Source organism: Anopheles gambiae, chromosome 2 (genome assembly GCF_943734735.2).
Source record: "Anopheles gambiae chromosome 2, idAnoGambNW_F1_1, whole genome shotgun sequence".
NCBI classification, from domain to species: domain Eukaryota; kingdom Metazoa; phylum Arthropoda; class Insecta; order Diptera; family Culicidae; genus Anopheles; species Anopheles gambiae.
In genome coordinates, this window is record NC_064601.1 from 63,779,489 (window position 1) to 63,794,320 (window position 14,832).

Here is a 14,832-nt window from a genome sequence, read left to right on the forward strand (position 1 = left end):
ACGGTGCTGTAGCTGTTGCGTCGGGAGCTGTTTTGCATGCGTCCCGTCTTGTCTCTCAAAGCTGGACGTCATATCGATGACACAGCATAAATCATCAGCTAGCTCACCAATCCATTTTCCAAACTCGATTAATGTAACTTCCGGACACCTCTTCCGCTCCCTCACCAAATCAATGCATATGACGGGGGCAGCTTCTTTACTAGCTCCTTAAGCAACGTAACATTGTACATCAGCATCATAGCCTGTAGCCCGGAAGCCTTTACCACTCCAACCAACTGCTTTACGGCAAACCCGAACTCTACTAATGTTGATAAGTCCTCTGCGTTAGGTGCGGTCATTCCCCTTATTTTGCGGATCATCGATTCCACAATTAAATCGGGTCTTCCGTAACGCGCTTTAAGCGTATCAATGGCATCCTTCAATCCGTCCGGGAAAGATAGGAGATGTCCATCTGTCTCCAGTGCGGGCCCTTAATGCATGATGTAGTCGGGTAATGTTCTCATCATCCGTATATGCACAAGAAATGGTGGTGCGTTCATATGCGGTAATGAAAACCAGCCAATCGTTAACATCTCCGGAGAAAATTGGTAAATCCCGCGGTAATGGTTGGCGAGCCTTAGGCCGGCTTAGTACAGTGCTGTGGATCGGCAGATGTGTGTTGTGCCGCGTAGTGTGACCTGCATGCGTATTGTTCCCTAAGTGCGCCGTATACCGCTGATGCATTGTGTTTTCCGGACGAATTGGGTTATTTTGTGTTGTTTACCCTGTATGTGATGCGTTTTCCGACTGTGTCGCATAACCGTAGTGTGCAACGTATCCCGAGTGCGTCGTGTATCCTGGATGCTGCAAATGTATTGTAAACACATCTCGGCCATGTTGTGTTGCGCGGTGGTTTAGTGTGCGTGTGTTCCATGCATCTAGATCGTGATCGTCATGTACGGGATATCGACCCCGCGATCATTTTGGTGGGTGGTTACTCGCGTGAAATTCTCCATATCACGGACCCTTTCTTCAAACTCCAGAACTCGTGCTCCCAAATGTATGCCAGTAGGAGGCTGCGCGAAGGTTGATTATATTGAGCGTCCGCGATATCGAGCATGCTCAGCTCCTGTTCAATAGCGATACGCCTCCGTCGCCGTTTCTCCTCGGTTAATCGTGTACTTTCCGGTGCGGTTCCCGTCTCTTTGCTCTTACAAATCGCGTTTTCGTTAACGTAACGTTTCGAGTCAACCGCCTTACTCCGCATCACTTCTCGAGGTATTGTATCTCCTGATTCGGGAACTAGCCTCTGGATGTTTTCTTCCGACGGGATGAGCTCGCGACAATATGTGTTTTCCGCCTTACTTTGCACCCGTTCGTAGGATATAGTATCTTTATCTATAGAGATAATCCTAGTGGCTCCTTCCGACGGGGTAGCAGATTCGCGCAATGGTCTTGGGATGGGTGAAGCTACGCTGGGAACTTACTCTCGTTCCGTATCCGGATGCGTTCTGGAGTTAGCTCGCTCCAGCCGTGGCATACGACGCGTATTGTACTGCTCCATTACACTTGTCACTTTGTTGCGGCTGCCGAAACTTTTCTATTTGCGCGCGATTTACTTTACTTCGATCCGCGAAACAAACAATTGCCGGCCACAAAACGTTCGAAACTCGTTTCACAAATTCATTTGAATCGTAATTTTGTGGAATGTTGCCAAATGAAAACCAACGCGGTGTAAATTCTTTGCCGAAACGATTTATTGTTCTACGTTTGAAAAAAAATTAGTCTTCGATTCCCTCTTTTGGTTTAGAGACCTTCTACGTGTCCTGTCGCCCTTTTTATGCTTTGCTTGCCGAACCGAACGCGATCGGTTGAAACCCAAACCAATATCTTACATATTTCAAAACGCGCGTTTACGACAGGTCGTTGGGTACCTTGCGAAAAGGTTCCAAAACGGGAAACTCTATGGGCGAAATTTACAAACTATTTTAGGCTGCGGAGCAAAAAAAAAAAAACAGTCAAAAAATTAAAAATATTGGCGCCCATTTTCTCATCCGCTTCTTCTCCCTCCTTCACCCTGCCTTGCCTTACTTGCGCTTCTGACCATGCCTTCCGCCGCCAGCTGATTGGGTGTTGCGGTGTATGCGTTGGTTCATATATGTGCATTGCGGTTGTGTATTGTTATTGGTAGGTGTTAGCATTTATTAATTTGTGTGTGACCTTGAGACGATGCGGGAGAAGCGGGTTTGGGATTTAAAGTGTTATCGGTGTATTGATGGTTTATTTTATTTCGTGCCGCTGCTGATGAGACCATTCGATGCCCGTGGCAATCGAGGGTGAAGAAGCCTATTTAAAACAAGCGTAGGAGAACGTCTAACACTAATCAATTTTTTTTTAATTTGAACATGTTTGATGCTTCAACGACCTTCTAAGCATCATGTAGCACAGTGTATAGTGGCAATACAATATTTGTTTTAAATGTACAGAAATCTGTCTCGAGTTTTTGGATCTCGTCACACACACGCACACCCACAGCACTGGGAAAGTGACCGTTCACTCTACCAAGCCGCGATCCCCCTCCCCGCCCGGCCCTTTGGATAAGGATGCGCTACAAGATAGCTGCATCAGCCTTTCTTCCGATAAGCCGTACCCGCTCGTGCGGGAGGGGGGGGGGATGGCGGAGGGTGCGTGATCGCGTGCGCGACTTTCGGGGGCGCGTGCTCGCGCGCGCGCTTTCGTGGGTGCGTGCTGGCGTGCGCGCTTTCGTGCGTGCGTGCTCGCGTGCGCCCGTACGTGCATGTGTGCGTGCGCGTGTGTGTGTGTGTGTGTGTGAGTTTGAGCGCGTGTGTTTGTGTGTGTGCGTGCGTTTGGAAACCCCAAAACTATTTGATTCTGATGCGTACATTTTCATCCGCTGCGGCTACAGTCCATGCATTTTCGATCTCGCTACCTGAGAGACAACACAACCATTGGCATTGGTATCTTTGCGATCGGCTCTGCTGTTGGGGGTATTAAAAAGACACACGATCTAAGCAAACGTGCGTGTGATATGTTGCACATTTATTTCTAATTCAGCTAGCAAAATAGGATTCTGGATTTGTTTATTACGGTGCGCGTATGGTGCTGCACCTGTCCGTCCAGAATCTGATGGCTTGTTGGTTTGGAGCACTTATCATGACGCCGATTTACCGGCAATGCCTTGGAATGGGTTCGGATCGGTAGGTTCATGTTTTGGTCGAGTGCATTCCGTGCATTTGTCGCGCCACAGCAGTAGACCCGGCAGCACCAAAGTCAAAACAAAAACCTTCCCCGAGTGTGGACTGCTATGCTAAGTTCTTCTTATTATTATAATTATTATTATTGGCGTAATGGCCTACGCGATCATGCCGGCCTTTTCAGGCCTAGAGTACCACGTAGCCGGATAGTCAGCTCTTGTAACGGTGGACGGTTCATACGCGGTTAGAACCCACGACGGGCATGCAGATGTGAGGAATGACTGCGGTGCCGCGGGACCGCTCCTATCTAGCGGGTAACTTGCATACTGCCACATTGTCTCCTTCCCGATGCATACGCTGCAGTTAGGAGGAAGGATGCACCTCCACAACAAAAAAACACCATCATGAACCAGCGGCGGATCTAACGGTAGACGTACTAGGCGGTCGCCGAAGATCGTTAGTCTGTAGCAAGGTGGATTTAATAATATCAGGTGGTGGACTCTAGTGCATTTTGACAATTCGTCACTTGACGTAAGGTCCCCAGGAATCAAACTTTGTTTACATTTATTAAATTTGTTCATATAATTTATCTACCCCATTTTTTCGATTAAACATTGTTTAAAAATATATTTTGGACTTCGCGAGTTCTTATTTAACATTAAAACATGGATTAAAGTGTTTATTTTGTGTTATTCCGTGAATTTATTCTATAATTCATTGTGTTTTCGACATTTTTGATGATAAAAATTAAGTAAGCATTATTTTTTTCAATTTTCACATTAATTCCTCATTATCTACGAGCCGCATGGACAATTTACGCGAGATTAGAACTCTTACTCACATGATTTTAAATTTCGTGCGTAAACAAATCATCAAATCTTTTGTTAATATATCTCATTTGTTCGATAAAACCAAGAGACACACAAAAATGCACATAATAACAATGAAATCTGTTCTATTTGCTAAGCTTTGTGTGCGGAAACCAATAGTTAACGGTTCTAAAATGACGTAAAGTCCCTCAACTATGGCGACCCCCCAAAGCCCCTAATCCACCACCTGATATTTTTAATCCACCTTGGTCTGTAGTATGCAAGTAGACAGAGTAATAGCGACAAGGGCCGCCGGAAAGATGGTCGTTGGGGCTCCGTCGCTGGAGAACCATCTGCCCCCCCCATCCATTATGCCGACAACAATTTTAGGACCTGTGACCGATGATCGTAGGGGTTCCATCGCCAATCCTCCCCCCCCCCGCCGGCAATTTAAGTATAATGTTAAATCTCATAACAGCTGTATGCCAGGGGGTCCTCCTCCCCGTTATCAGCTACCATTTACAGGGGCCTCAACTCGTCTTTCCGCTTAGGGCGCCCCCGATTCCCTCACTCCTCCACTGTCATGAACATCTTGCTTCGATCGATCACAACATTCCGGAAGAAAAAACATTTGGCGAAAGTGTTGCACACACATGCACGCTCACACCCACGCGCAGATGGCTCAGCATATCTGTGTAATCTACACCATACGAAAGCAAAAGCTTAGTGTAACAAAGTTATGCTTAATGCTTAGCACGTTCAGTTCGATGGCAGGCCCCAGGGACTGCCAGTGGACTTTCCAGTATGCCTGTTTCACAATCAGCTTGCGTTGTAGATGCCGGCAGAAAGGCAAGTTGATGAAAATCAGCGTCGGGCAGAACGTGTCAATGCGAATTAGGGTTCAGCGCGTTGCACAGCAAACCCTCCAGCGTAAACGAGCGATTCCTTAGTTCCAATATTTTTATATTGCAGTGTTTGAACTCATTGCGCTTTTTTGGTTTGATTTGTGAAAATGCAACTTCATCGCTGCAATGTTTGTTAACGGCATTTTGGCCATCTGACGCACCCACACATCCAAACCATCGACAGCGCGTTCATGCGAGGGGTATGAGGCGGAGCCAGGGACGGGTAGCTCGATGAGGTGCTTGACAAATTTGCCGTTGGAGCGAAAAAGAAGGCATGATAAAATTCTCCGAACGGCATATTTTGACAAACCGCCTTTTGTCGTACAGGTTCTCAAACCAGGTTGTAAAATACGGGGTTTCTCTAACTGACTCAAGCTTCAACTGTAAGCTTAATTTCCAATTCGTAAAATCTCAAAACAACATTGTCAAATGTATGTCGAACGTACACAAAGCAACCAATGACATATCATTAGAGAGAGAGAGAGAGAGATCTATATATATATATATATATATATATAGATATATATATATATATATATATATATATATATATATATATATATATATATATATATATATATATATATATATATATGTACTTTGAGATATATATATATATATATATGTACTTTGTACTGTGCGAGCACACTTCGCGTGCGTGCGCACTCCGCACTTTTCGCACACTTCGCACAGTGCGCCCACTTTTCGCACACTCCGCACAGTGCGCGCACTTTTCGCACACTCCGCGCACTCTCTCTCTCTCTCTCTCTCTCTCTCTCTCTCTCTCTCTCTCTCTCTCTCTCTCTAATGATATGTCATTGGTTGCTTTGTGTACGTTCGACATACATTTGACAATGTTGTTTTGAGATTTTACGAATTGGAAATTAAGCTTACAGTTGAAGCTTGAGTCAGTTAGAGAAACCCCGTATTTTACAACCTGGTTTGAGAACCTGTACGACAAAAGGCGGTTTGTCAAAATATGCCGTTCGGAGAATTTTATCATGCCTTCTTTTTCGCTCCAACGGCAAATTTGTCAAGCACCTCATCGAGCTACCCGTCCCTGGCTCCGCCTCATACCCCTCGCATGAACGCGCTGTCGATGGTTTGGATGTGTGGGTGCGTCAGATGGCCAAAATGCCGTTAACAAACATTGCAGCGATGAAGTTGCATTTTCACAAATCAAACCAAAAAAGCGCAATGAGTTCAAACACTGCAATATAAAAATATTGGAACTAAGGAATCGCTCGTTTACGCTGGAGGGTTTGCTGTGCAACGCGCTGAACCCTAATTCGCATTGACACGTTCTGCCCGACGCTGATTTTCATCAACTTGCCTTTCTGCCGGCATCTACAACGCAAGCTGATTGTGAAACAGGCATACTGGAAAGTCCACTGGCAGTCCCTGGGGCCTGCCATCGAACTGAACGTGCTAAGCATTAAGCATAACTTTGTTACACTAAGCTTTTGCTTTCGTATGGTGTAGATTACACAGATATGCTGAGCCATCTGCGCGTGGGTGTGAGCGTGCATGTGTGTGCAACACTTTCGCCAAATGTTTTTTCTTCCGGAATGTTGTGATCGATCGAAGCAAGATGTTCATGACAGTGGAGGAGTGAGGGAATCGGGGGCGCCCTAAGCGGAAAGACGAGTTGAGGCCCCTGTAAATGGTAGCTGATAACGGGGAGGAGGACCCCCTGGCATACAGCTGTTATGAGATTTAACATTATACTTAAATTGCCGGCGGGGGGGGGGGGGGGAGGATTGGCGATGGAACCCCTACGATCATCGGTCACAGGTCCTAAAATTGTTGTCGGCATAATGGATGGGGGGGGCAGATGGTTCTCCAGCGACGGAGCCCCAACGACCATCTTTCCGGCGGCCCTTGTCGCTATTACTCTGTCTACTTGCATACTACAGACCAAGGTGGATTAAAAATATCAGGTGGTGGATTAGGGGCTTTGGGGGGTCGCCATAGTTGAGGGACTTTACGTCATTTTAGAACCGTTAACTATTGGTTTCCGCACACAAAGCTTAGCAAATAGAACAGATTTCATTGTTATTATGTGCATTTTTGTGCGTCTCTTGGTTTTATCGAACAAATGAGATATATTAACAAAAGATTTGATGATTTGTTTACGCACGAAATTTAAAATCATGTGAGTAAGAGTTCTAATCTCGCGTAAATTGTCCATGCGGCTCGTAGATAATGAGGAATTAATGTGAAAATTGAAAAAAATAATGCTTACTTAATTTTTATCATCAAAAATGTCGAAAACACAATGAATTATAGAATAAATTCACGGAATAACACAAAATAAACACTTTAATCCATGTTTTAATGTTAAATAAGAACTCGCGAAGTCCAAAATATATTTTTAAACAATGTTTAATCGAAAAAATGGGGTAGATAAATTATATGAACAAATTTAATAAATGTAAACAAAGTTTGATTCCTGGGGACCTTACGTCAAGTGACGAATTGTCAAAATGCACTAGAGTCCACCACCTGATATTATTAAATCCACCTTGCTACAGACTAACGATCTTCGGCGACCGCCTAGTACGTCTACCGTTAGATCCGCCGCTGGTTCATGATGGTGTTTTTTTGTTGTGGAGGTGCATCCTTCCTCCTAACTGCAGCGTATGCATCGGGAAGGAGACAATGTGGCAGTATGCAAGTTACCCGCTAGATAGGAGCGGTCCCGCGGCACCGCAGTCATTCCTCACATCTGCATGCCCGTCGTGGGTTCTAACCGCGTATGAACCGTCCACCGTTACAAGAGCTGACTATCCGGCTACGTGGTACTCTAGGCCTGAAAAGGCCGGCATGATCGCGTAGGCCATTACGCCAATAATAATAATTATAATAATAAGAAGAACTTAGCATAGCAGTCCACACTCGGGGAAGGTTTTTGTTTTGACTTTGGTGCTGCCGGGTCTACTGCTGTGGCGCGACAAATGCACGGAATGCACTCGACCAAAACATGAACCTACCGATCCGAACCCATTCCAAGGCATTGCCGGTCAATCGGCGTCATGATAAGTGCTCCAAACCAACAAGCCATCAGATTCTGGACGGACAGGTGCAGCACCATACGCGCACCGTAATAAACAAATCCAGAATCCTATTTTGCTAGCTGAATTAGAAATAAATGTGCAACATATCACACGCACGTTTGCTTAGATCGTGTGTCTTTTTAATACCCCCAACAGCAGAGCCGATCGCAAAGATACCAATGCCAATGGTTGTGTTGTCTCTCAGGTAGCGAGATCGAAAATGCATGGACTGTAGCCGCAGCGGATGAAAATGTACGCATCAGAATCAAATAGTTTTGGGGTTTCCAAACGCACGCACACACACAAACACACGCGCTCAAACTCACACACACACACACACACACGCGCACGCACACATGCACGTACGGGCGCACGCGAGCACGCACGCACGAAAGCGCGCACGCCAGCACGCACCCACGAAAGCGCGCGCGCGAGCACGCGCCCCCGAAAGTCGCGCACGCGATCACGCACCCTCCGCCATCCCCCCCCCCCTCCCGCACGAGCGGGTACGGCTTATCGGAAGAAAGGCTGATGCAGCTATCTTGTAGCGCATCCTTATCCAAAGGGCCGGGCGGGGAGGGGGATCGCGGCTTGGTAGAGTGAACGGTCACTTTCCCAGTGCTGTGGGTGTGCGTGTGTGTGACGAGATCCAAAAACTCGAGACAGATTTCTGTACATTTAAAACAAATATTGTATTGCCACTATACACTGTGCTACATGATGCTTAGAAGGTCGTTGAAGCATCAAACATGTTCAAATTAAAAAAAAATTGATTAGTGTTAGACGTTCTCCTACGCTTGTTTTAAATAGGCTTCTTCACCCTCGATTGCCACGGGCATCGAATGGTCTCATCAGCAGCGGCACGAAATAAAATAAACCATCAATACACCGATAACACTTTAAATCCCAAACCCGCTTCTCCCGCATCGTCTCAAGGTCACACACAAATTAATAAATGCTAACACCTACCAATAACAATACACAACCGCAATGCACATATATGAACCAACGCATACACCGCAACACCCAATCAGCTGGCGGCGGAAGGCATGGTCAGAAGCGCAAGTAAGGCAAGGCAGGGTGAAGGAGGGAGAAGAAGCGGATGAGAAAATGGGCGCCAATATTTTTAATTTTTTGACTGTTTTTTTTTTTTTGCTCCGCAGCCTAAAATAGTTTGTAAATTTCGCCCATAGAGTTTCCCGTTTTGGAACCTTTTCGCAAGGTACCCAACGACCTGTCGTAAACGCGCGTTTTGAAATATGTAAGATATTGGTTTGGGTTTCAACCGATCGCGTTCGGTTCGGCAAGCAAAGCATAAAAAGGGCGACAGGACACGTAGAAGGTCTCTAAACCAAAAGAGGGAATCGAAGACTAATTTTTTTTCAAACGTAGAACAATAAATCGTTTCGGCAAAGAATTTACACCGCGTTGGTTTTCATTTGGCAACATTCCACAAAATTACGATTCAAATGAATTTGTGAAACGAGTTTCGAACGTTTTGTGGCCGGCAATTGTTTGTTTCGCGGATCGAAGTAAAGTAAATCGCGCGCAAATAGAAAAGTTTCGGCAGCCGCAACAAAGTGACAAGTGTAATGGAGCAGTACAATACGCGTCGTATGCCACGGCTGGAGCGAGCTAACTCCAGAACGCATCCGGATACGGAACGAGAGTAAGTTCCCAGCGTAGCTTCACCCATCCCAAGACCATTGCGCGAATCTGCTACCCCGTCGGAAGGAGCCACTAGGATTATCTCTATAGATAAAGATACTATATCCTACGAACGGGTGCAAAGTAAGGCGGAAAACACATATTGTCGCGAGCTCATCCCGTCGGAAGAAAACATCCAGAGGCTAGTTCCCGAATCAGGAGATACAATACCTCGAGAAGTGATGCGGAGTAAGGCGGTTGACTCGAAACGTTACGTTAACGAAAACGCGATTTGTAAGAGCAAAGAGACGGGAACCGCACCGGAAAGTACACGATTAACCGAGGAGAAACGGCGACGGAGGCGTATCGCTATTGAACAGGAGCTGAGCATGCTCGATATCGCGGACGCTCAATATAATCAACCTTCGCGCAGCCTCCTACTGGCATACATTTGGGAGCACGAGTTCTGGAGTTTGAAGAAAGGGTCCGTGATATGGAGAATTTCACGCGAGTAACCACCCACCAAAATGATCGCGGGGTCGATATCCCGTACATGACGATCACGATCTAGATGCATGGAACACACGCACACTAAACCACCGCGCAACACAACATGGCCGAGATGTGCCCCCAGGACAATCGCATGGCAATCGGATTGAACGCGCAACATTTTCCATACAATCCGCAGTGTTGCGTTTTCTTCGCGCCAACTTTGCCTGTATTTTCAATAAGCCAAGCGATTTTACCCCCTCCTACACGCATTGTATCCTACAGCACGCTTGACGCGGCAACGTTCACCACATACACACACACACATCTCCACACTCAGGGTACGACATCTTCCCTGTTGCTGTTCTGGACTCAGACAAAATTTGTGTTTCTACACTTATTGTTCAAAAAAGTAGTAGCTCTTAGGATCTGAATTTACAAACAAATATCAAAATGTTATGTTCTGCTAATGATATTGCACTAAATTTAATTGCACTACATTAAGTTTTTACAAATCTTTCGTAAAAGTTCGTCAGAGTATGAAAATGTCGATTCAATTTGTCATGAATAAATTGAATTTTAAGATTTTCGCGCATAAAATTATGACGCGCGCTGTCTGTGCGGCGGCGTAAGTCGCTACTCGTATAGCCGTCTCGCTTCTTCTTGTGTGTGCTTTACCGTTGCTCACCGCTTCAAGAACATTGCTGCTCACACACACGTCAGTCTGTGGCAAACAATTGGAGGGGGAGGATGTGTTGGTTTACTCCAGAAATCGTGCGTGATTTTGGTGTTCTGGATTTGTTTCCATGCCTGTTTGTTTTGGTGAAATTGAAAAGGTAAGAATCATCAACCGATGTAAAAGTGTGAGAGTAAGATGATGTTGATGGTGACTGATGCTTTTATTTGTTTCTTTTCCTGCTTTCATCCACTGATGGTGTCGAGCATCGCCGAGGATGTGATCGAATGCGGAATATTCGAAACGAGGAGATTCATTCCGGATTTTGTTTGCAATAAGGTAAGTTATGAAAACACACAAAGCATACGAAAAAAGAGTGAGTAATCTTATTCTTAACTTTCATTTCTTCAACAGCGCTGAACTAATCCTCCAGCTTACAGGACGGCAAAGGTACACGCACAAACGTGCACACATCAGCCTTCTCGGAGAACGAGAACACGGGAGGGGGAGACCGGCAACGTATAGAACCTTTACGCTCCCTCGTGCGTTCGTGCGTGCGTGCGCGGGCGCGTCTATGTGTGTGTATGTGTGTGCATGCCTGCGTGCGTGGCTGTGTGTGTTTTTGCCGCTTCGCATAACGAGATCCTACGGGATCACCTTGCGAAAAACACCAAGAGAGGGGGAGGGGAAGGTATGTGTGTATGTGTGTGTGTGTATGTGTGCTTGCATGCGTGCGTGGCTGTGTATGTGTGTGTATGTGTGCTTGCATGCGTGCATGGCTGTGTATGTGTGTGTATGTGTGCTTGCATGCGTGCGTGGCTGTGTATGTGTGTGTATGTGTGCTTTTGCTGTTTGGCGATCTCCTACGGAATCACCTTGCGAAAACACGTGGGGGGGGGGGGGAGGAGTGAGGTGTGTGTGTGCTTGCCTGCGTGCTTTGTGTGTGTGTTTTTGCGTTCACGTTCTACGGGATCACTTTGCGAAAAACACCAAGGGGAGGAGGAGGTGTGTGTGTGTATGTTTTTTTTTTTCTTTGCCGATTCGCACTCTCTCGCGGATCTAGTTGTGTGCGTTAGTTTTTTTTTTTAGTTTCTTCGAAAAATACCTGGGGGAGGATGTGTGTATGAAAGAATGTACTTCAGAAAAGAAAGTGAAAAATAAAAAACGAATATGAAATATGTTAAACGAAGTTTTCAGTGTGTCTGAACTCATTGCAATCCGAAAGAAAGCGAGGGGGGCTCTTAAAATGTAGTACACATGTATGCAACATGTATCGTGTCGCCGCGACGGTGTATCTCGCTCAATCCGTTAAGCCTGAAAAGTGCTTCTATCGGATCGTCTAATCGGGCGCCATTTAATCAATCCGTTAGCGAAAAGTTGCATGGATTTTGGTACCGGGGTGTTTACAATACATTTGCAGCATCCAGGATACACGACGCACTCGGGATACGTTGCACACTACGGTTATGCGACACAGTCGGAAAACGCATCACATACAGGGTAAACAACACAAAATAACCCAATTCGTCCGGAAAACACAATGCATCAGCGGTATACGGCGCACTTAGGGAACAATACGCATGCAGGTCACACTACGCGGCACAACACACATCTGCCGATCCACAGCACTGTACTAAGCCGGCCTAAGGCTCGCCAACCATTACCGCGGGATTTACCAATTTTCTCCGGAGATGTTAACGATTGGCTGGTTTTCATTACCGCATATGAACGCACCACCATTTCTTGTGCATATACGGATGATGAGAACATTACCCGACTACATCATGCATTAAGGGCCCGCACTGGAGACAGATGGACATCTCCTATCTTTCCCGGACGGATTGAAGGATGCCATTGATACGCTTAAAGCGCGTTACGGAAGACCCGATTTAATTGTGGAATCGATGATCCGCAAAATAAGGGGAATGACCGCACCTAACGCAGAGGACTTATCAACATTAGTAGAGTTCGGGTTTGCCGTAAAGCAGTTGGTTGGAGTGGTAAAGGCTTCCGGGCTACAGGCTATGATGCTGATGTACGATGTTACGTTGCTTAAGGAGCTAGTAAAGAAGCTGCCCCCGTCATATGCATTGATTTGGTGAGGGAGCGGAAGAGGTGTCCGGAAGTTACATTAATCGAGTTTGGAAAATGGATTGGTGAGCTAGCTGATGATTTATGCAGTGTCATCGATATGACGTCCAGCTTTGAGAGACAAGACGGGACGCATGCAAAACAGCTCCCGACGCAACAGCTACAGCACCGTCAAAGTCGGCGTCTAAAGTTTCAGCCTGCTAGACCAAACCAAGTGCGACCGAGCAATACCGCACGAGTCCAAACAGCCTATTGTAATACGACGATTCCGCGAAGGAAACGCGTTAGGGAACCAGACGGGTAGCTCGATGAGGTGCTTGACAAATTTGCCGTTGGAGCGAAAAAGAAGGCATGATAAAATTCTCCGAACGGCATATTTTGACAAACCGCCTTTTGTCGTACAGGTTCTCAAACCAGGTTGTAAAATACGGGGTTTCTCTAACTGACTCAAGCTTCAACTGTAAGCTTAATTTCCAATTCGTAAAATCTCAAAACAACATTGTCAAATGTATGTCGAACGTACACAAAGCAACCAATGACATATCATTAGAGAGAGAGAGAGAGAGAGAGAGAGAGAGAGAGAGAGAGAGAGAGAGAGAGAGAGAGAGAGAGAGAGAGAGAGAGAGAGTGCGCGGAGTGTGCGAAAAGTGCGCGCACTGTGCGGAGTGTGCGAAAAGTGGGCGCACTGTGCGAAGTGTGCGAAAAGTGCGGAGTGCGCACGCACGCGAAGTGTGCTCGCACAGTACAAAGTACATATATATATATATATATATATATATATATATATATATATATATATATATATATATATATATATATATATATATATATATATATATATATATATATATATATATATATATATATATATATATATATATATATATATATATATGTTAGGTTGAATTTTTGCTAGGATGTGCCGCTGTACAAACGTACCGCAGTAAAATGTATCACAGGCAAAGTAGAAAGAAACAGAGGGAAACAAGAGTGAGACAGTGATAAGAACGCGACCAATAAAATGTCTATAAAAGGAGATGGATTTGGAATAAAACATCAAGACGCTCTCTAGCTGCGGTTGTGAGTGGTCGTGTAGATCTCGCGCGATTGTTCGTTTGCTCAATTGATCAGTGAAGCGTTTTGTGCGTGTGTGTGTACGTGAGTGCGGCGCGTTGGAGGAATCACCGATGTCAATAGATCCGGCTTTTGGCCGTGATCGCAAACGCCCTGCGGAGTGTGCGTATATTCAGGGAAATGTTACGAAGAAGAAAGCTTCGCCGAAATTGGTAGTGGTTCCACCAAGTGATGGTTCTGGTGCAAGTAATGACGTCACACCGGTGACAGCATCTGCGAATGCGATGAAGAAGGAGAGAATTCCTCCTTTAATCGTAAAGGATCTCCTCGAAGAGGAATTTGCAGAGTTTAACGCTCTCGCAAACACGGGCAAACTTGAAGCCAGTTTCAACTTCCTGAAGGGAAACTACACGAAAATCTCGTGCAATACGCGCGATGGTTTTGAAGCCGTGGTTGGTCGTTTGAACCAACTAAAACGCGAGTTTTACTCGCACGATTTTCCTGGAGAAAAACCTTTCCAGGTGATATTGAAGGGATTGTGTTTCGGTACCCCAGAAGCAGTGGAGAAATGGCTAGTGACAACTGAACTTCCACGACCAAGTTCAATCCGTTTGATGGAAAGCAATGTGGCCGCCAAAGCTTCGTTCAAAAATTTCGTGGTCGCTTTCAATAAAGGCCAAACCACACTTGAACAGCTACAAAAAGTTAAACGAATCCAATCGGTTAACGTTCGCTGGGAAAGATACTTCCCGGTACGTGATGAAGTGACACAGTGTAAAAACTGCTTTCGCTTCGGTCATGGGCAAAATCATTGCTCTATGAAAACACGCTGTATGAAGTGTGGAGGAGAACATCATGCTAAACAGTGCTTTGTTGAGCTGGAAAACAATA

The 14,832-nt window shown here is 45.7% G+C and overlaps 1 long non-coding RNA gene across 1 annotated transcript; it reads left to right on the forward strand.

The window, feature by feature from the left end:
- Positions 1-10,222: 10,222 nt before the first annotated feature.
- LOC133391908 (uncharacterized) lies at positions 10,223-11,965 on the forward strand. Its single transcript, XR_009765345.1, has 2 exons — positions 10,223-11,115; positions 11,191-11,965. It is a non-coding gene; the product is annotated as an uncharacterized LOC133391908 (long non-coding RNA).
- Positions 11,966-14,832: the final 2,867 nt, after the last annotated feature.